Consider the following 22,080-nt stretch of genomic DNA (forward strand, 5'->3'; position numbering starts at 1 on the left):
GTTAATTTAGGATTAAAATATAGGTGTATAATTTATAACTTTTAACTATTTATAAATTAGTCACTCGATTATTTTTAAATTTTAACTGAAATTTTGATTTAGGTTAACCGTTTAATATTATATTGAAATTAATAATTTAACTTATTTGCAAAAAATCATAAATTATACAAAAGTTGTGACTTTAAAATGACAATTGCTCACATATGACAACAAATTTAAACTAATACGTTAACTATAATATATTAAAGTTGAAGTCATAATTTTATAAATACAAGTAAAATATGATATTTTAATATTGTAGTTTAGTTAATTTATGATTAAAATTTAGTTTTTATACTAATTTAACATTATTAACCAATTTAAAATAATTATTAGAAAGAAATTGAAAAGTCGTCGGGGTTTCAAATGCATATGGTACAAGTAAAAATGTTTCTTTTATAAGTATATATAAATAGATATAGATATAGATATATTGATGATAGTTGATATATCTAAACAATTACAATGTCATTGAACGTCAACACATATAACATAATGCACCATTGGCAAGGCTGTCATTTACCATCCAAATTGTTCATCATCAATTGTAAAGAAGATTGCATTAACTCCCTACTTTGTGCAAGCATAATTAGAGCATTGTTGCACTTACAAACAGTCAAACCAACAACTTTGTTCATCTTCACATATAACTTTTTACGAAGTGTTTCAAAAACTATTTGAGATGATGTTTTTGCTCCTATTTCTACTACTATATTTTCTGATTGCCAGAGAAGAACATCGGAATCCGGTAACTTAGACTCTCAACAAGTTCGATTTTTCAATGAACCAAATAGGCTACTATCGTAGCCCACCCAACTCTATTTGTGACGTAGTGACCGGATGAGGAGGGTGTGGAGGAGATCGGTACTGGAGGTGGTATTTGGGTGGTAATTATGGTGGTTTGATTTCTGGTGTTGGTTAGGTAGACCAAGAAATCAGATTTTGGGTTAAATGAGATTAAAGAACAAGAGATGGTGGTGATATATGTATACACGTATTTCTATTGTTCATATGGACGATAATTTTAATTAAATTATTTTTTAATAATTAAAAATAGTTAGAAATATGAAAAATAAATGAAAAACAAATTGCAAATGACACTTTAGTCATTTCAAGTCTTACGGAGGATGAGGAATGCAAATTCAAACTAATAAGGATGAAATGTGCATCTTTTTACGATATAAAGGACGGTCTTAGTTAACTTTTGAAATAGGGACTGGACTTGCCTTTTGGCACTTGCAAGAGCAACAATTCATTTAATTTACTCTAAAAGTAAAATTTGATTGCTTATGTGACAAACTACTGGTTCAAACTAGATCTAGATATATGTGTCTGCGTGCCATGTATATGTGTCAGACACGAATTTACATGACACATATTTGTTGCATACGAACATGACACAAATTGCAAAACGTGTCTAGGGTATCAAACATGAACACGACTTGGAAACAATTCGTATGACATTTGACATGGCATGAATATACATGTTATTAACCGTGTTACACAAAAAAAAAAACAAGTATATACACGTTTTAAATACCATTTTTTAAGCTAGGATAACATGCAAATAATCTTAATTCATAGTACAAAGTAAAAACACCCAATTACATTCTAATAATATTTTAAAACAAGTAACCGACTAAATTACTAACCAATAACTGTGAAAAAAGGTTGAACTTTTAACCGAACTAGGTTCCTCGTTGATATCCAAATCGACATTTTTGTTTACCATTTAGGGATTTAAGGTTATGTTATTATCTACTTTTTCAAAAATGATCCATAATATTTGATCCTAAATCAATACGTTTCTAAATGTGTTTATACGTGTCACGTGTCGACATGAATTTATGTCGTGTCTTATACGTGTCTAAACATGTAGATTCGTGTTTGACACGTGTAAGACACGAAACACAAAATTTAAAATATTTGTCGACACGAATAAACATGAAGCACATATTTCTAAAACTCATACATGGAAAACTCGTATCATGTTAATTGTGTCGTGTATCAAATTGTCAGGTGGTGATAGTGAAGGTGGTGGTGGCAGAGTTGTTGGTGGTCGTGATTAATGGTAGTAGTGATTTTGGTGGTGGTAGTGGTAGCGATGGTGGTAGTGGTGGTGGGTGAGTGTAGTGGTGGCAGTGGTGGTGGTGGGTGCGGTGCTGGTGGTGGTGGCAGTGATGGTGGTGGCGGTGTTGGTAGTGGTGATGATGGTGGTGGCGACGTTGGTAGTGGTGGTGGGTGATGGCGGAGGTGGTGGTGGTGGTTGCGGAAACGGTGGTGGTGGTGGCGACGGTAGTAGTGTTGGCGGTGGCAGTGGTCGGTGATGGTAGTGGTGGTGGTGGTGGTAGATTTTCTGATAAGTACAATGCTATTTTTGTAATCCACCACTTTCCTTGATGAGAAGGAATGATTTCCATCCAACTTTGTAAGGTATTCACTTTCCAACTTTGTAAGGAATGATTTACATCCAACTTTGTTTGGTTGGACTTTGTAAGGAATCATTTTCCCCCCTCTAAGTCCAACCAAACACATGAGTTCGAAGGAATTGAAATCATTTTCCTTTGAATTTCATTCCTTTCCTTCCAACCAAACACACCCTAAGTAACAAAAAAATATTTTGTAATTAATTGGTTTGATGAATTTGATTGGTTAGAGTCTATCATTAAAGAGAATAAGGCATATTATTTATTTTGATATTTGTGTGGGGACATGGTAGGACATAAAGAGGGAGAGATGCATTTGTTACACAAGGTTTTGATACTTAGAATAAAAACGAAGAAATGAAGGATCATATGAGTGGTATTGATAGTTTTCACAACAAAACAAGAGAAAATTGTGAATTTATAATGAAAGAAAAACAATCTATTAGCATAGCCTTCAAGAAGAAAACCAAAATTCAGGAGAGTAACTATAAACTTCGGTTATGTGTTTCAATTTGGTATGGTAAAATTTTATTGAAAAATGGTTTACTATTTCGTGGTCATGATGAGTCGAGTGACTCTCTTAATAGAGAGCTTTTCTTTGACTTATTATCTTTCATGTGAGATCATAATTAAGGCATTTGCAATGTTACTTTAGAAAATGCTCCTGAAAATAATAAAGTGATGCGCCTAAGGACTCAAAAAGAAATTGTTAAATACTTTTCAATAGAGATAATTTTGAGTATTCACAAAGAAATTGGTAATGATATGTTTTCTTTATTGGTTGATGAATCTAATGATGTATCGAAAAAGGAACAAATGTTCATAGTTTTGAGATATGTCGATAGCCTTGGAATTGTGAAGGAAATATTCATTGGAGTTGTGCACGTGAAGCATACATCCTCTTTGTAACGTCCCGATTTTCAATCCAAACTTTTTCATTTTTATTCAATGAAATATATGATAGTATAATTACATTATGCAGAAACATGTTGTGAATGCGCGTGTGTAAATTCGAACCTTGCCCTTCCCACGAATCACTAAAGTACCTGAAAAACATTTATATTCAACTAGGTAAGCATGAAGCTTAGAGAGTTCTCCAAAATACCATGTACCATAATAGATATACATGCATACAAATAATGGCTAAGTATCTACAAATAATATGTGCATTTTAGACTTACGGGCTAGTCATTGCGTATTCAACACGGGTTTACGTGTACTTACGACCTACATGTCATTTCATCAACACGAGTTTATGTGTACTTACGGCCTACATGCCATTTCGTCAACACACAGCCCTATAGGCTCCCGACCTCTTTGTCATTCCACCATTATCCCTATCTAAATCTAATGTCACAACAATTATGTACATAGAGACTGCACTTTAAACTCTACTAGTACATGCCCATTTATACTTTCTACTCATCCAGTTTCAAGCACATAAAGACTACAATATCGGATCTATTCTATTAGCTCTCTATCCTAACATACATGGACATATATTTTAATACATAGTATAATGAGATAACTCGCCTGGACAATTAGTCACACGATTGATAGCTATATGCATGATTCCACTGGCGATCCAACTGGCGGATAACACGCCTAACTAGTATTAAATTATAAGACTATTACTTATTAATTTCTATGACGATCTGGTAATGAAAAGGCTAGATCTTTCACTAATCTCAATGAATATTGAGAGTTTTATCAAATAAGGATCATTTAGGTAAGACAGTCGGGAGGCATGACCATTTCAGCATATAGCATTTCTAAAATCCAACAACCAAGCTAACATGACCATTCTAGATACCTCTCCCATATGTAGATCAATCAGTATTATGAGTGGAATTACTGATAAATCTTATTTACACATTAATAATAACGACTATGAATATATTTATAAGTTATACTTAAAATCCTAGTAAGCATAGCGAAATTTGGGAGGTCGGTCACGCGCTTGGTTGGGGGCCTTGGTCGGCTGCGTTGGCTCGACACTCTTGCAGATTGCCACATGTCAGCACCAGATGGTGCCACATCACCTTTGCCGACCGCCTTCTAGAATATTCTACATGTCATCACGTGGTGGTGCCACGTGTTCATTTCTCACGGTGCCATGTCGGTCGGTCAGTGGAGGAATTTGGGTCTCTTCCCGCCACGTGGCACACTCTAGTGCCGCCATGTCACCCATATCGGATATTTTCGAGAATCTTCAGACGACCATAAATTACACATACGAGCTCTGTTTTCGACGTTCTTTATATCCCTATAATCCTCTCGGCGAGCTCTACAAATTTCTTTTAGATCTCAACAACTAATTCTCACTCTCACTAAAATTCATATTTAGACCGGTTTAGACTATTAAATTCTGTGCAAAATTCCTAACTCCATCATACGAACTTCATTCTCGACTGTCTTTATATCGACGAGTTCATATCCACATTGTTGTGCCGCAATTTTGAAAAATCATAACTTCCTCATACGAAGTCAGATTTGGACGTTTTCTACATACACACATGCTTTTACGATTACTATGACTTTCGTTTAGATTACGTAAGATAATAAGTGACCTATCTCTAGTTCGTCTTTCATGATATGCTTTTGTCGTAAGGGCTTAACGCATAACTTTAAACAATCATAATTTCTCCATAAGAAGTCAGATTTAAGCGTTGTATATATCTACGGAAATCGTATTAACGTTTTCCACGTGTTTATAATGATTATTTTTTCTAAAAGTTATATCTTTCTATTTTGAATTTTATAAACAACGGTTAATATCGAATTCTATTGGAATGTGAAAACGGGGTGTTACAACTCTCTCCCACTTACAAAAATTTTGTTCCTAAAGTCCTGCTCCTAGAGCACATAAATATCATCTTATTGGAGTTATCGAGATCAACTCATGATCTGGCCAATGTTTTCGCATCGACATTCCCCATAGAAGTTCATTTTCTATCTTAGCCATACTCCCGAACACCTCACGAAGTTTGCTAGGGCTGGGAACTCGTCAGTCTGGGCTTCCACAATTTATATCATACAACGAATGATCACCTTCAGACATGAAATGTCGACACAGTCGACTTGTTATAACATGATTAATTGGGGATCATAATGGAATACACATGCCTCTAAAATAATTATGGTGTATCCCTTAAAACACACATGAATCTAGATTTCAAAAGGTTTATCTACCTAGTTGAGGTGTTCCAACATCTTGAAACTTCATCAATACTACTATAATGGATTTACTGGTTTGGAACTCTAGAACCAATACTCTAATATTGGTGACAGGCTCATTAGAAGGCTTGTTCCTCTTTTAACTAACTAGATTATAATGAACACTAGGCCACCACTATCCTTCTTGCATGGCTTTAACTACTTTACCAGTATCAAGGTATGACTATTGCTCGAGTAATTTGTTTTTATACCTGCTCATGACATGTTATAATACTAACCAACTACTAAGGTTTTGATGCTTGATCGGTCCTGTCACCATCTTTCCTTGATCACAACAGATCTATACATCCTTTAAACTGAGGAGGTACCTTAACAGTTGAATTTTTGACGCTTTCTATTGGCGAATTATGCATCCTACTGGATTCCTTGTCTAGCAACTCCTATGTTGTCAAGATAAATACAATATCCTTGAGGGTACGAACCTATCAGGTTTTCTTGGATATCCGAGGGCCACCCAAAAGTTCAATCAATTCCTAAATCCTATCAGACGCTTGGGAGGAAGGCCAACCTCTCCTTGAGAAGCAAGAAACTTATAGTCTATGGGTAATCTTTGCAGAAGACTTCCTTCTTCTTTTACCCTGAACAACTAAACCTAAATGAAAAACTTTTATCTACTTGTGTTGCAACCTCCTGATCCTCAATGTAGAGACTAAAATTCGAACTTCTCTTTTCCCTTTTGTATTTATGGGCCGGTCCCCCCCCCCCCCTCACTAGGGTTCAACCCATTATCTGTTGCTATTTTCACTGATCAAAACCTAAGTTAGCTTTGTCTTTGCAATATGTAGCTTCTTTTGACTTTGAAGGAACTCATGCTTGTTATATCCAATGACTTTTGATATTCCTATTGTAGTACTACTACTTTTTCCCAATGCAAGTGATTTCTTGGTATAGTACAACCAAAACATGATAAGGTTGTGACAAGCGTACGTTGTCATGAAATGTACTAACTTAATACTAGAAACAACATAAAGTTAACATTCCACTTTTATTATAACATCATTGTCATATATTTATCACATTCATGTTGGATGTTTTCCTCGATCAGAAGAAAAACTAGCTACAACATTCGGTGTCTCATTGGCTTTCTCTTCCATGAGTTGAAAGGCTCACCCCCTGCCCATTGGAGCTTCAGCCCTGCCTTGTTGTTCATTGGTTATCCTCAAAGTCGTAGGTGTTAGAGCTTGTATTGCTCATGTTGGGTTCAAATGAGGACATTCGACCCTGATGTAGCCCATATGGTTTGCAATGGAAACATATGTGCATTCCCTATGTTCCCTGCTTATGGTCTCTGCTATAATGCCCCTTCTTGCCGCAATTATAGCATATTAAAGCACGACAAAATCCTTCATGGGACTTCCCACACTTGTTACACCATGTACCTCTTTGTCCTCTATACCTTGATTCGCCATGTTTGAATCTATTGGTTGTTGGTTATGATGGAGCTATAGGCTACCTCTTTTCCTTTCATTGAGTATCCAACTCAATTTCTCTTCTCCTGGCATGCTCTTGCATTTTTGTTAAGCTTTTGTACCAATTATTTGATACGAACTCCCTAATATCATTCTTGAACATACTTAAGTATCGATACATCTGCACTTTCTCAGATGAGGCATACTCAGGGTAAAACATGGCCCTCTCGGGAACATCTTGATGATCTCTGTCACCAATTTGATGGTCTATTTGAGTGATATATATTATTAAGCGAGTCGCTCCCTCTCTACCGGTGGAACATACTCTTCCTTGAACGTTTTAACAAATTGTTCCCAAGTCACCGCGCTCTTCTCCACAGGTGAATAGCTCTTAGTAACAAGGTTCAACCAATTCTTTGCTCCTAGACATAGAAGATTATGTGTATATTTGACCTTGAGGTTCACCGGACAAGAACAAGTGTAAAGGAATACTTCCACATCCAAGATTCATCTCATGGAAACAATTGGACCCCTAACACCATCAAACGCGGGACGGTTGGTGTTACTGAACTCTCAATATGGCATTTCCTTTTCTCCTGGCGGGGTTGTAGCAGCAACGGCAACAGTAGCAACGAAAGTGTATCGTTCATCAAACAAAGTTATCAATTCAGTCTTAGTAGTTCCCAACATTTTTTGAATCATCTCTCTTACAACAGTTGATACTGCTATCAGTCTCACTTGACCCTGACCCTTCAGATCCATAACCCGACCCGCTTGCTCTTGTGATCATCGCCATGCTGAAGGTGTAATGGGAATACGTTAATACGAATCAAACTAAAGCCAAAATGATACTCAAATCCTCTCCAGTTCCTTATTAAATTTGTGGTTTTTCTTGATTCTTGTATGGATCTTGTGTTTCCAATAGTACAGTCCCATACTACCTTCTACACCTATCCATACTAGATCCAAGAATTTCCCCAAGTTTCCAAGTCACTACACTCTGCTATTGATAGGTCCTTTCACACACACAGTGTTACAAGGACCTAATTATTACTTTCCTAGACTTCACTAAGATATTGAGTCTCTACCGACACCCTACCTCACGAATATATTCCCTATTAAGAATATATTAAACTTCCTAAACTATTTTTCGAGGGTTCCTTCCACTTCACTCTACACTCTACTATTTTTCAAGGAAGAAATTCTACAGACATTAACTATTTGTCTGACGAATACGATTACACGCCTCTAAAATCAAACAACCCATTAACTGAAAGATCCGTCACTAAAACAGTTAGACTCAGATGAGAGCTACGCAATAGCACCAAATCAATCAATCTAAAACTATTTAATTATGGGAGCAGGAAACCTAATATAATTTTTAAATAACTAATTAATTTCCATGTAGGTTCTAAGCAACAAATGACAAGCAATTATCTAGGCTATAAGACATCTTAAGCATCATACAATTCTAGCTGTCAATTCCTAAAAGGAACCCTAGTCTACATACTAGCATGCATTTCTAACATTTCTCATATTAGTAATCATAACAATTATGTATATTTTGTGAATCACTTTACTTTCTGAGCTCCAGCTGACTGTACGCATCACATTCCTTGTATCATTCTTTTTGTAAAAGGATTTATCAATTACTCAGATCCTTAGTTTGAGTCTAGAATCACATGAGTGTTCATCCAGTTCTCTCAGAGTAGAACTACATTATGCAGAAACATGTTGTGAGTGCGCGTGTGTTCAATCAAACCTTGCCTTTCCCACAAATCACTGAAGTACTTGAAAAACATTTATATTCAACTGGGTAAGCATGAAGCTTAGTCGGCTGCCTTCTAAAATTTTCCACGTGTCATCAAGTGGTGGTGCCACATTTTTATTTCTCACAGAGCCATGTTATCCAATCGGTGGAGGAAACCAGGTCTCTTGCTGCCATGTGGTGCACTCCGATGCTACCACGTCACCCTTGACAGGTATTTTCACAAATCTTCTAACAACCATAACTTTCACATACGAGCTCCGTTTTCGACATTCTTTATACCCTCGGAATCCTCTTGATGAGCTATACAACTTTCTTTTGGGTCTTAATAGCTAATTCTTAATCTAACTAAAATTCATATTTAGACTAGTTTAGACTGTTAAAGCCCGTACGAAATTCATAACTCCTTCATATGAACTCTGTTCTTGACTGTCTTTATATCGACGGGTTCATATTCACAAGATCTTCAACTCTTTTCTAAGTTGTTTCAGCTAACAATCAATCGTTTTGAATTTTGATTTATATGTCCACACTGTTGTGATGAAACTTTAAAAAATCATAACTTCCTCATAAAAAGTCAGATTTGGACGTTCTCTACATGCACGCTCTCACTTTTGCAATTACTATGACTTTAATTTTGATTACTTAAGCTAATAAGTGGCTAATCTCCGATTCACTTTTCACGATATGCTTTTGCTTAAGTTCCGAACGCAGAACTTTAAACAATCATAACTTCTCCATAAGAAGTCAAATTTAAGCGTTTTATATCTACAGAAATCGTATTAACGTTTTCTATGTGTTTATAATCATTAAGTTGGCTAAAAAGTAATGTATTTATATTTTGAATTTTATAAATAATGGTTTATATCAAATTCCGTTGGAATGTGAAAACGGGGTGTTACACTCATTGACTCTTAAAGCGGCCACGAATGAAGTTTTTACCAGTAACAAGTTGAGTGTAACACCCAATCCAACTATGAGTTTATAGTTAATATGTTTATGTTTAAAGGTTGGTATTTGTGTTTTAGCCCCTTATGTGACATGGTGGGTGGCTTACCATGGTGTGGTAATGCCATGTCACCACGACATGACATTCATTAAAGGCCATGACGTGACGCCGCAGTGGGATCAAAACCATAGGCCTCAGATCTTAATCCTTATTTAAATAAGATGGGACTAGGGTTTCCTCCAACCCCTGCCTCTATCTCCTCTAGAGAGATTCCCATCAAACGTTAGCATCCATTGTTGAGTTTTGAGCTTTTTACCTTGTTTTTGTGAAACTTAGTGTAGAAGAAGCTTCTTCTTGGTGCAAGAAAGTAAAGGTGCAACTTAGATCCATCATTTTCAACAAGTTTTCTGGTCTATTTGAGGTATAAATCTCCTAACTTGATCATCATTTCTTTAGATCTAGTTTATGGCACTTTTATGAGCATTTGTCCCAAAAATTATATGTTCTTGGAGTTGGAGTGAAATCCAAAACCTTAGTGCTTTCATTGGCTTTTGGACTTGTTTGATTGAAGAAAAAGGTGTTTGCATGTGCTATCCTTGAGTCCGTGCAACTGGTATAATCACTTTCGACTTAGCGTTTTAGATCTTGACCTTTTGGATGTCCTAATGGATAAAGTTGGAAACTTTATCCATTAATACCTTTAGAAGAATCATATATGGACTTTTGAGCTCTGTAGATTAAGGGTTAAGTGCATAACCCATTAACCTATTTTGGGCTCTGGGCACGATGCGGTGATGTGTAGACCATAACGTAGTGGCGGGTTCAATCGCTAGTATTCTATCTTTTAACCACCACGGTACAACCATGATTTTGGCTACGAAGTGATGACTCGACTTTTGACTTTGATTGTTAATTTTTTACCAAGTTGGCTTTTAGTCAAATTAAGGGCTTTAGGTTGTAGACAGAGGTTTGATCACTGATTAATGTTTAGGTAATTCATAGTACCAGCCTTTACTTTTCTATGAGTTGTGATGTTTGTATGCTCAATTATGAGGTGAGTTTTCTAACTATACTATATATTGCAGTATGTGTCCTAGTGTGCTAGGATATGGTTAGACTATGGTATGATGTTAGGCAGATAGACTTGTAGAACGTTATCTGTAATGTTAAATTTTCAGTTTATTTGTATTATGCATATGTCGACATATTTATGATGGGTTAAGGCGTCCATCTTTGTGCAAATGGGCATGATATGGGTAGACTAGCTTTATGTTTGATAATCATAGGATGGATGAAAACATCAACATTGAGTGTTTTGAGTATGGACATTAATGAGGGTCGATTTGATAACAAGATCAACTAATGTGTTGTGATCCTTAATACTTGTTGGGTTGGTACGGACTCGTTGCATGTATGTTTGTATGTAGTATTTTGGGGAACTCACTAAGATTTGGCTTATAGTTGTGGATTAAATGTTTCAGGTACTTCAGATAATCGTGGGAAGGCGAAGACGTGACTGTACACACATCGTCAACTTTGTATTTTGTGAACCTGCATTTATGATCATACTCTGATTTTGGGATGTAAATTTTTGGAACAAATGGTTTTTATGATGTTACTTTATGAAAATGGATTCTTTTATGTAAATTAAAAATCAATTATTTTTTTTATGAAAATTAGGATGTTACAAGTTGGTATCAGATCCCTGGTTTGAGGGATTTGGATGAATGTTTGTGCGATTCCAAACTCAAACTAAGGATCTGAAATTTTTTCAAAAATTTTGGAAAGGAATTAATTAAAAAAAGAGGAAATAGGATACGATGTGTTTAGTCAGCCGATGCTCAAGGAAAGTGATCTCCCAAAATATCAATACTTGTTATATATTTGTTGATATGTGAACTATTAGAAATGCATGTTAGTTGATAAACTAAGGATCCCATCAGGAATTGAATGATAGAGTTGCCTAATTTTGTGATGCCTTGTAGCCTAGGAGATTCCTTGCATCACACTACTTAGAGTTTAAAATGATATTGTTAATTGCTAAGTGTATGCTTTACAGTTGTACATAATTAAGATTTTATTGCCCTAGAATGCCTAGTTTAGCCTTATTTCATGTTCCTTGTTTAGTTATGAACTTGGGGTGGATTCATTTTATTCGACCGTCTATCGGATCTTGGATTATGTATGACTTGTATACGCAAAGAAATTAGTGAGGTTAGTGGAGACTTCTAGCAGTGCAGGAGAGTGGTTGAGGAGAATCCTAAGATGAGTATCTATGAAGTTTATTTTTGGCTCTTCGGAGCGTATAGGAGGAGAATTCTAGTATGAGTACACTTGGTAGCTGTCGAGTGTGGTGACTTATAGCATTGAGATGTTTCTTGAGTCAAATACAAATGGGTGAAAAAGGTAGTATGAGCCCATACTACTGAAAGCACGGGATCCATACAAGGTCCAGTAAAATTCGCAAGGTTACTAAGGAACTGGTAGATGAGTGTTTAGTAAGTGTATTAACACTGCGACCTGTTTTGACCCAATATTTTGTATATTTCAACAAGGTGTCCTATCGATTGGATCTACCAGAGGAGCTTATCCATATTCATAATACTTTCCATGTCTCTCAACTACAAAAGTGTTTAGCAAACAGTTCAACGATGGTGCCTTTAGATGACATTCAGGTGGATGAGCGCCTAAACTATATGGAGAAGCCAATGGGCATTTTGGATGAAAGGACGAAGGCCTTTTGCAACAAGGTGGTGACCTTAGTGAAGGTGTAGTGGCAACACCAGAAGGGATTTGAGTGGACTTGGGAGCCCGAGGAAGATATGTGCATGCACTACCCAAATTTGTTTACTGCTGTGGATTTTGAAGACAAAAACTGATTCAAGTGGGGGAGAAATATAGCACCCAATCCATGTATGATTTTATACTTAGTATGTTTAAGTTTAAACGTTAGGTTTTTCATTTTAACCCCTCCCACGACATAGAGGGGTGGCTTACCACGGCGTGGTAATGCCACATCACCACAACATGGCATTCATTAAAGGTCGCGACGTAGTGTCGCAATGAGCTTAAAATCCTAGGTCTCAAATCCTGAGCCCTATTTAAAGAAGACAGGGTCCTACATCCATCTCCTCCAGAGAGGTTCCCATCAAACCCTAGCCTCCATTGTTGAGTTTTAAGCTTTTGATCTTGCTTTTGTGAAGCTTAGTGTAGAAGAAACTATCTCTAGGTACAAGGAAATAAAGTTGCCACTTAAATCCAACAATTTCAACAAGTTTATGGTTGATTTGAGGTATAAAGTTCATAACTTGATCATCATTTCTTTAGATCTAGTTATGGCACTTTTATGAGCTTTTTTTTCCTAAAAACTCTATGTTCTTGTAGTTGGAGTGAACTCGAGAACCTTTAGTGCATTTATTGGCTCATGGACTTGTTTGATTAAAGAAAAGGTGCTTGCATGTGCTAGCCTTGAGTGTATGTAATTGGTAGAATCATTTTGGACTTAGGGTTTTAGAGAGTGACTTATTGAGATGTCCTAATGGATAAAGTTGGAAACTTTATCCATTGAGACCTTTAGAAGAATCATATTTGGACTTTTGAGATCTAGAGATTAAGGGTTAAGTGCTTAACCCATTAAGCTGATTTCGGCTCTGGCCATGGCATGGTGATGTGTAGACCACGATGCGGTTTCGGGTTTAATCATGAGTATTCTGTCTTTTAGCCATCATGGCGCGACCATGGTATTGGCCACGACGTTATGACTCGACTATTGACTTTGACCGTTGACTGTTGACTTTTGACCAGGTTAGCTTTTGGTAAACTTAAGGGTTTTAGGTGGTAGACTGAGGTTTGATAATTAATTAATATTTTGGTGGTTTGTAGTACCAGCCTTTACTTTTCTATGAGCTATAGTGTTTGTCTGCTCAACTTTGAGGTGAGTTTTCTCACTATACTATATATTGCAATATGTATCCTAATGTGCCAGGATGTGGTTAGATTGTGGTATGTTGTTAGATAGGTAGACTTATAGAACGTTATCTGTAATGTTGAATTGTCTATTTATTTGTATTATGTATTTGTCGACATATTTGTGGTGGGTTCAGGCGTTCAACTTTGTGCAGACTTCCAGGATGCGGGCGAACAAACTTTATGATGAGGAGCATAGGGTGAGTTGATGACAAGATCAATATTAAGTGTTGTGAGTCTAGACATTCACGAGGGTCGAGTTGATGGAAAGATCAACTAAAGTGTTGTGTGTAACGTCCCAAAAACCATAATGTTTTTTTCATTTTTAAATTCATTTTCCATAAAACCATAAGTCACCAAAATCATTGTTTCACAACATAATATTAAATCAGTGTATCAAATCATAACATCTCTCAAAACGTAACGACCAATGTAGGATGTGCACATCACGCCTTCACTTTGTTATGATCCTCATAAGTACTTGAAACATTTAAATCCACAACTGTAAAGCCAAAGCTTAGTGAGTTCCCTAAAATGCCCCACACGACAATACACATACAATGCATGCACACAAGACCTACAGTACGAGGATGGACCGCCATCCGGAGCCTAAAACATCCAAGTTGGGCCACTCCCCTTGGGCCTACAGTACAAACTAGACCACCTAGTTATCTTGGCTTACATCACAAAGCAGATACACCTAAACCCAGCCACAATATGTCAACATATGCAAATAAAAATAACAAGCAAACATAAGTAATCATAACAGATCTACCAGTCGAACATATCACTACAACATATCAACTTCCTAACATACAAAGGACATATATTGTTGTCCAAAGTATAGTGAGAAAACTCACCTCACAAACGAAAACAGAAATCCCTACGACTCGTCACACATAATAAACTAGTACCACACCCACCTAGCCAAATAAGGATAAATCCTCAATCTAAGACCAGAACCCTAAAGTTCGACCTCAAGTCAAACTTGCTAAAAAGTCAATGGTCAAAAGTCAATAGTCGAGTCACCATGTTGTGGCCAACACTAAGGCCACTTCGTGGTGGCTAAACGCCAAAACATTCGCGAATTCCCTCACTACCACATCGTGGTAGCAACCTTGCCACGTCATGGTTACATCCTGACCAACTTAATTCATTAAGCTCTTAATCCTTATTTCTAGATCTCCAAAGCTCATATTTAGATCGATTAAGGCCATGAATGGATAAAGTTTCCAATTTTATCCCTTATCTAGCCCCTAAAAGCCTAGATCTAAAACCCTAACTCAAAAAGGGACCAAATAACCTAAAAAAGCTCATGCATGGTTGATTTATGACCAAGATACAAACTTTATGGGACCAAAAGGTCCAATAACTAGCTTAGAACTTATCCAAGATCATGAAGTTGCTTCAGACTCAAAGAATTCATTTCTAAAGCCAAAAAGGGACTTAATCACATCATAAGAAAACACATAGAATGGAAAGATATGAACTTCATACCATCTGGAGCCTAAGGATTAAAGTAGAAGTAACCCTAAATGGAAACAAGTCACGCTACAAACTTGAACCATCCTCTCCTTATTCAAAGAACCTTGAAAAGCCAAGAACACACACTTTTTCACCAAGAACCAGTGGCGGCCCTGGGGGTGTGCGAGTGGTGCGGTCGCATGAGGCCTCCGATTTAAGGGGTCTCAAAATTTAGGGACAAATATATATTAATGGTGTAGGTATCTTCATAAAATACATTTTTATATGTTATTATTAAATAAAATTAGAAATTAGGTATATACAGAATGTAACATTTGGTTACAATCTTAAAGTAATTTTAATTGTGAAAAAAAAAACAACGAAAATCAAAAAATTCAAAATCTTATCATAAATTATATAAGTTATCAACAATTAAAGGAAAGTATCTTTATCAAAATAATACATATACTTTTCTAATATAATTTCAAGCAAACGTTATAAATTTTTATAAAACTCATCAAAAAGATCAAACCTTAACAAACCTAAAAATGGTGCTAGTAAATTGTCGGTGTTACTCATCGCTCTTGCTAGAAACTGCCATTTTGTTGTCTTTAATATTGATATCTCTTTGAGTCAATGGTAGTTGCCTTGTCCTCCTCTAAGTCCTCTAATTGACACTCTGACTATAGTTAGTATCTATTATATCTTTAAATTCCCCATGTCCCAATCGTGCTTGACTTCTTTCTCTTCCATACTAAATGCTCTTTTTTATTTCCGTAATGAAGTTAATGAATAATAAAGTATAGAAAGTGATAAAAAATGTTCTTGGTTTGTCCTTTTGTACATTATAATGTCTTAGGAGTTGTGTTTATCACTCTATCAATATGTTTTATTTCTTTAGATTTTCAATGTTTGTATAGAGGGGTCAGAGTAGGGCATTGGAGGATTTAAGGGTGGGGTAAGGGAGGGGGCAATGAGTTTCCTAATTTTTGGCTTCTAATATTAATATAATATAGTATAGTACTATGAAATATTACAAAACAAATTTTTTGTTTGATGCTCTAATTGTTTTAAACATTAACTTTTTGATAAATTTTACAAATATATATTTTTAAGTTATTTCCATTGATTTTTTTAGTTAAAAAAGATATCTCTAACTAGAAACTTGGAATAGGGTTGTTCTAAACTTAAAAGAAAAAAAAGAAGAACAATTTATTCAAAGTCAAATAGGATCTATTAATCGATTTATCATCGAGCAAATGACAAAATATCACCGTAATGATTAATCAGTCGTGGAAGAACATAGTGAAAAAGAGGTTGAATTGTGTGTTCCAGAAAACGTGGATGACGTTCATGAAGTTGTGGAAAAACCTAGAGAAGAAGTTCATGAGGTCGTGGAAGAACCTAGCGAAGAAGAAACTGAATTACAAATTCTAAGATATGTCTTGTGTAGATGAAGACACAGTCACCTTCAATGGTAATGTGATGAAAAAGAAGATATTCCACTGAACATTTATGCTCCTAGAAACTTGAACACTAATGAGTGAAGATATGACATTGTGGTGCTTAATTTACAAGGTATTTTTTAGAAAATTTGAGTTTTGAATTTAGTGGTATCAAATTTACCTAATAATATTTCACAAGAATTTTTATGGGGCCTCACTATGATTTTCACATAAGGACTCCAAAATATCAGGGTCAGACCTGCCAAGAATACATACACACACGCATACAGACACACCCACTCTAGGGTTTCTCTCAAAGGGATGGAGGCTGGAGTTGAGAGCAAGCCCTAGCCATAATGTTGTTTAAATACGGCTCAAGACTTGAAATTAAGGTTTTTCATTCGGTTTCCACCACGTTTTGGCCATTGCATGACCATGTCGTGGTGATTGAAAACATGCGTTCCTTTATGGAGCACTACCACGTCGTGGCAGCCATAAAACTCTAAGAATTAGAAAGGTTGGGTCTCAAGAGCAATACCTAGAAATAGATGATAAATTGTGAGCATGAATACTTGTTGAGTTGGTATGGACCTGTTGTATGTATGCTTGTATGTATATTGTTGTATGTGATATTTTGGGGAACTCACTAAGCATTGTCTTACAGTTGTGGATTAAATGTTTCATGTACTTCAGATGATCATGGGAAGGCGAAAGCATGACTGTACACACATTGACGGCTTCATATTTTGTGATTCCGTATTTATGATCATACTCTGATTGTGGGTGTAAACTTTTGGAACATATGGTTTTTATGATGTTACTTTATGAAAATGGATTCTTCTATCCAAATTAAAAATCAAAATTTTTGTTTCGAAAATTGGGATGTTACATTATATGACTTAGGTAATTAAAATTTTATATTATTATGAAATTTAATCAAATATTATTCGCTTTAATGTATTATATCTTTTTTAACAGGTATTAGGACAAGGTTGCGATAGGGCAAGCAATATGCGAGGTGCATTTAACGATTTAAAAGCTTTGATATTACAAGATAATGATTCACCACATTATATCATTGCTTTGCACACCAACTTCATCTGGTTATTGTGTGTGTAGCAAATAAGCATGATGGTGTTGAAGACTTCTTTGAGGAACTTTCTTTGGTGGTTAATGTGGTATGTGGTTTATGTAAACGACAAGACGTGCTACGAGAAAGTCAAAGAGAAAGGGTGTAACAGGTAATTGGAAATGTTGAACTTGAAACCAGAAGATGGTTAAATCAAGAGAGATCTCTTATTCGTGCTGGAGATACAAGATGGGGTTCACATTACAAACAATCACAAGTTTGTTGAACTTATTTGCGGAGGTTCTTCTTGTTCTTGCTTACGTTGAAGAGGACGAATTCACTTTAAGTAATCAAAATCAAGCATTTGATATCTTCAGATATTTCAAGACACTTTATTTTGTATTTTACTTATATTTGATGTATGAAGTTTTACACCTCACAGACGTATTGTCAAGACACCTACAAAGAAAGGATTAAGGCATTTCAGAAGCATCTTCTTTGGTTAGAGGGGCAATTGATGCATTAAAGTCTTTAAGAGATACGAGGTTTGATAAAATTTTATCCAATGTATTCTCTTTTTGTCAAAAACATAATATTAATATTGTGGATATGACCAAAAATTATGTCACTCCGAGAGGCAGTATGACCAAAGTTACTAATCAATTTCGTTTTGAAGTTGAAATATTCAACACGGTTGTGGATATGCAAATTATAGAATTCAGAGACGGATTTAGTGAATGTAGCACCCAATTACTGGAATACATGGGGGTTTTAAGTCATTGTGATTCATTTGCCAAATTTAAAAAAAAAAGTTGTTGAAGTTGAGTGAGTTGTACAAAAAAAAATTGATAACTCGGAGATGATGCAACTTGATAGCGAGTTTGAAATATATTATTACTCTTTGCATAAAGACAACCTGTTCACTAGTTTGAAGGAAAATTCCGACCTTTCTCGTATGATGATAGAAACATGAAAACTTTGTTCTTATCCTATGGTTTATAGGTTGTTAAAGTTTGTTTTGATTTTCTCCATCGGTAGCGCGACAATCGAAAGATATTTTTCCGCAATGAAGCTTTTGAACATAGACTTATGTAACAAAATAAGTGATGATTAATATTTTGAACGATGGTATGATTTTTTATGTTGAAAAAATAGTCCTTATGAAAGTGAAGATCGGAGATGTAATGGATCAGTTTCAAAAAATTTATATACATAGATGTCAAATTTAAAATTTATGATGTAATTGATTAGTTTAATGTATTAGAATTTTCCAAAAAAATTATGTTATTATACTAGGTATGAGACTCATGTATTATATGGGTTTATTTTAAAAAAAAAAAAATATGAAATTTTAACAATTTGAAAAGTTTGAATTTATATAAAAAATGAGAAAAAATTTGAATTATTAAAATTAATGAGTTTTTAATGTATTGAATACATTACATATATAAATCATTTCTAATAAATACCTTACATATATATTACCTTACATATTAAATGTAGAATTTTAATTTAATAAAATGAAAAATACAATAAAATGACAAGTGGAAAATAAAAAATTTAAAAATTCTAGAAAATGTTATGTCTCCAAATGAAGGAGAAAAGGACATGTGACAAAAAAAACTTCATTTATTAGAGTAGATTGACTGGAATTTTTTTTTTTTTTTTTTTTTTGTAACTATTATTCAAAGTTCCTGCGTCTAGTTCCAATATTACGATTCAAATAATGTTTTTTAAATAAAGCACTAGCACTAGCAAATAAGAAATCATATGGTTTGGAAATTAAATATTCATGTTGTTCAAAAAAATTGATTAACAATTAAATTAATGAAGAATCTCAAGGATAGTATATAATAATCTACAAAAAAAATGAACCATCCAGAACACAAAACCAAAGGTCAAAACACATCTTTTTTTCAACAAAATACATGTGGTTCAAATTTGATAGAAGCATAAGAAATTCACGTTAAAACAAATATATGGAAAAAAAATTGGGATTCAATGCATAATTTGATCAGAGATAGGCGATTTACAAACACCAAAATTCATATATTCGGTTATGATGAACATTGAGAACATAACTTTGATTATCAAATAAAATTTAGGGTATGAAACAACAACAACAACAAAATAAAAAAAAATCAAAAGAATAAGGGTATTTCAATTAACAAAGTTCATATCTTCAGTTAGGAAGAACATTGAGAGCATAACCTTGATATTTTTTCACCAATACATGTTCTTATAGTAACAATCAAGGGAAGGAAATAATAAAAATAAAATGAATCTCAACATTTCAATTAACAAAGTTTAGATCAAAATTATTGAGTATACAACCACAAAGAATGTTGAAACCAATGAATACACATTTGGTGATGATGAACACTTTAACTATGCAAATAATTTGGTTCAATGTAGATCGATTCCAACTATTCTGCTTTATAAAAATTGATTTAGAAGCTATTTTAAAACGATTAGTATGTTGTGATTTAGATCAAATTTGTTGTTGATTTTTGTTGCGGTTTAGGTTGAAGAGACTTTTGAATTCAATTTTTTTTTTTTTTTTTTTGCCTTTGTTTGGATTGATCGTTGTGATGAAGATGATTTCGATAGAAAATACAATGATTTTGCTGCAATACTTATATATATGGAAGATTTCATTGAGATTTTGATGGTTTTAAAATAGATAGGTAAATGTTAAAATATGTAAAGCTTTTATCATGGCAGGAAAGAAATGAAAAAATAGGGGTTTGTTTGGAATGAAAAATACTCTTATAGAATGAAGGAATCATGTTCCTTATTGAATGAATCTTTCTTTTTCTTTTAGGAACCAAACATACGTTTTCTCATTCCTTCTCATCGACTCATTCCATTCCTTAAGCCATTATTGCATACCAAACAGGCTTAGGTCTCCTATGTTGTATGGCTATGCATGTTGGTCGTCCAAGAAGAACCACAAGAAGATGGATGTGCATCCAAGAAAAACCACAAGAAGAAGATGGAAGTAGTACACATGAGAATGTTATGGTGGACTTGCAGTAGAAATTAATTTGCTAGATAGGATACCAAATACGACTATAAGAAACTCGTTAGGAGTGAAAAGAATCACCTAAAAATTGAGGGAATGACATTTAAGGTGGCACAAACATGTCTTAAGGAGGCTATCATCAACACCACTAAAAAGAGTATGTCCTAAAGGGAAGTGGAGGATAATGTGAGGTTCTAAAAGAAAATGAGGATAATGTGAGGTCCAACATGAAGGAACTTGTTCTTTTAAATGATGTGACTCAGATAGCTAAGTGTAGAGGCAAAACATCATGGTTGATTGATAGTCTTACCCCTTGTATGTTTTATTTTCTTATCTTCATTGTTGATACATGTTTCTTGCCCTTATGCTAGTATTATGACTATTCGTATATTGTTTTACTACTCTCATAGACTTATTTCGTGTGGTTGTTTCCCTTTTTGTATGTTCTTGTGTTCATATGCATCTTGATAATGTATCCATGTATATGTTTTTTATGACGTATATCTGTGAAGACATGATTGTCGACATCTATATTTTCTAGCATAACCAGATTCCCAATTTTTGTTTGTTTGTTGTTATCAACCTTATCAATGATATATCATATATTCAATAAATATAGCATTTGAAAAATATAATCCTACTGTTGGAAAAGGAATCATAAATCACTAATTAAATTAAAATATACATCGGTCATCATGGTTTGCTGAAAACTACACCTCCTAGTTGTCCTTGTACGGACTAGTGGTATTCACCTAAAAATAATACATTTGACTAGTGGTATTCACCTAAAATAATACATTTACTAAAATAGTTTTGACTTTAATATTTAATTTCTCATATTTAATTAGATTGTTTTTAAATATAAATTGGGTGTAATTAATTAACTAATTAAGTTACATAATTCTATAAAACAACAACAACAACAACAAAAAAAAAAAAAAAAAAAAAAAAAAAAAAAAAAAAAAAAAACCAGCGACTTTAAATTTATGGAATATTTTGTTATGTATTTTAGATCTGAATATTTCGTTATGGGTGGCTTAAAGAGGCTATTTCGTTATGGGTGGCTTAAAGAGGCTATGAATAATTTTTATATCTAGACAAATATTTCTTAATATTATATGATCATTGGACTATTACTTTTCTTAATTTGTTTCTCATATCACTATCACTATTCTGTTCTTTATACAGGATTTTTTTATTCATTTTAAATTCATGTCTCGATTCGATGTGATTTGTTCTAAAGTAAAACTAAAGTTATCTTTTATTTTTCAAATTTGATATTA

This window comes from Lactuca serriola, chromosome 7 (assembly GCF_051521515.1).
Source record: "Lactuca serriola cultivar US96UC23 chromosome 7, Lser_US96UC23_V15, whole genome shotgun sequence".
In the NCBI taxonomy this organism is placed as follows: Eukaryota; Viridiplantae; Streptophyta; class Magnoliopsida; order Asterales; family Asteraceae; genus Lactuca; species Lactuca serriola.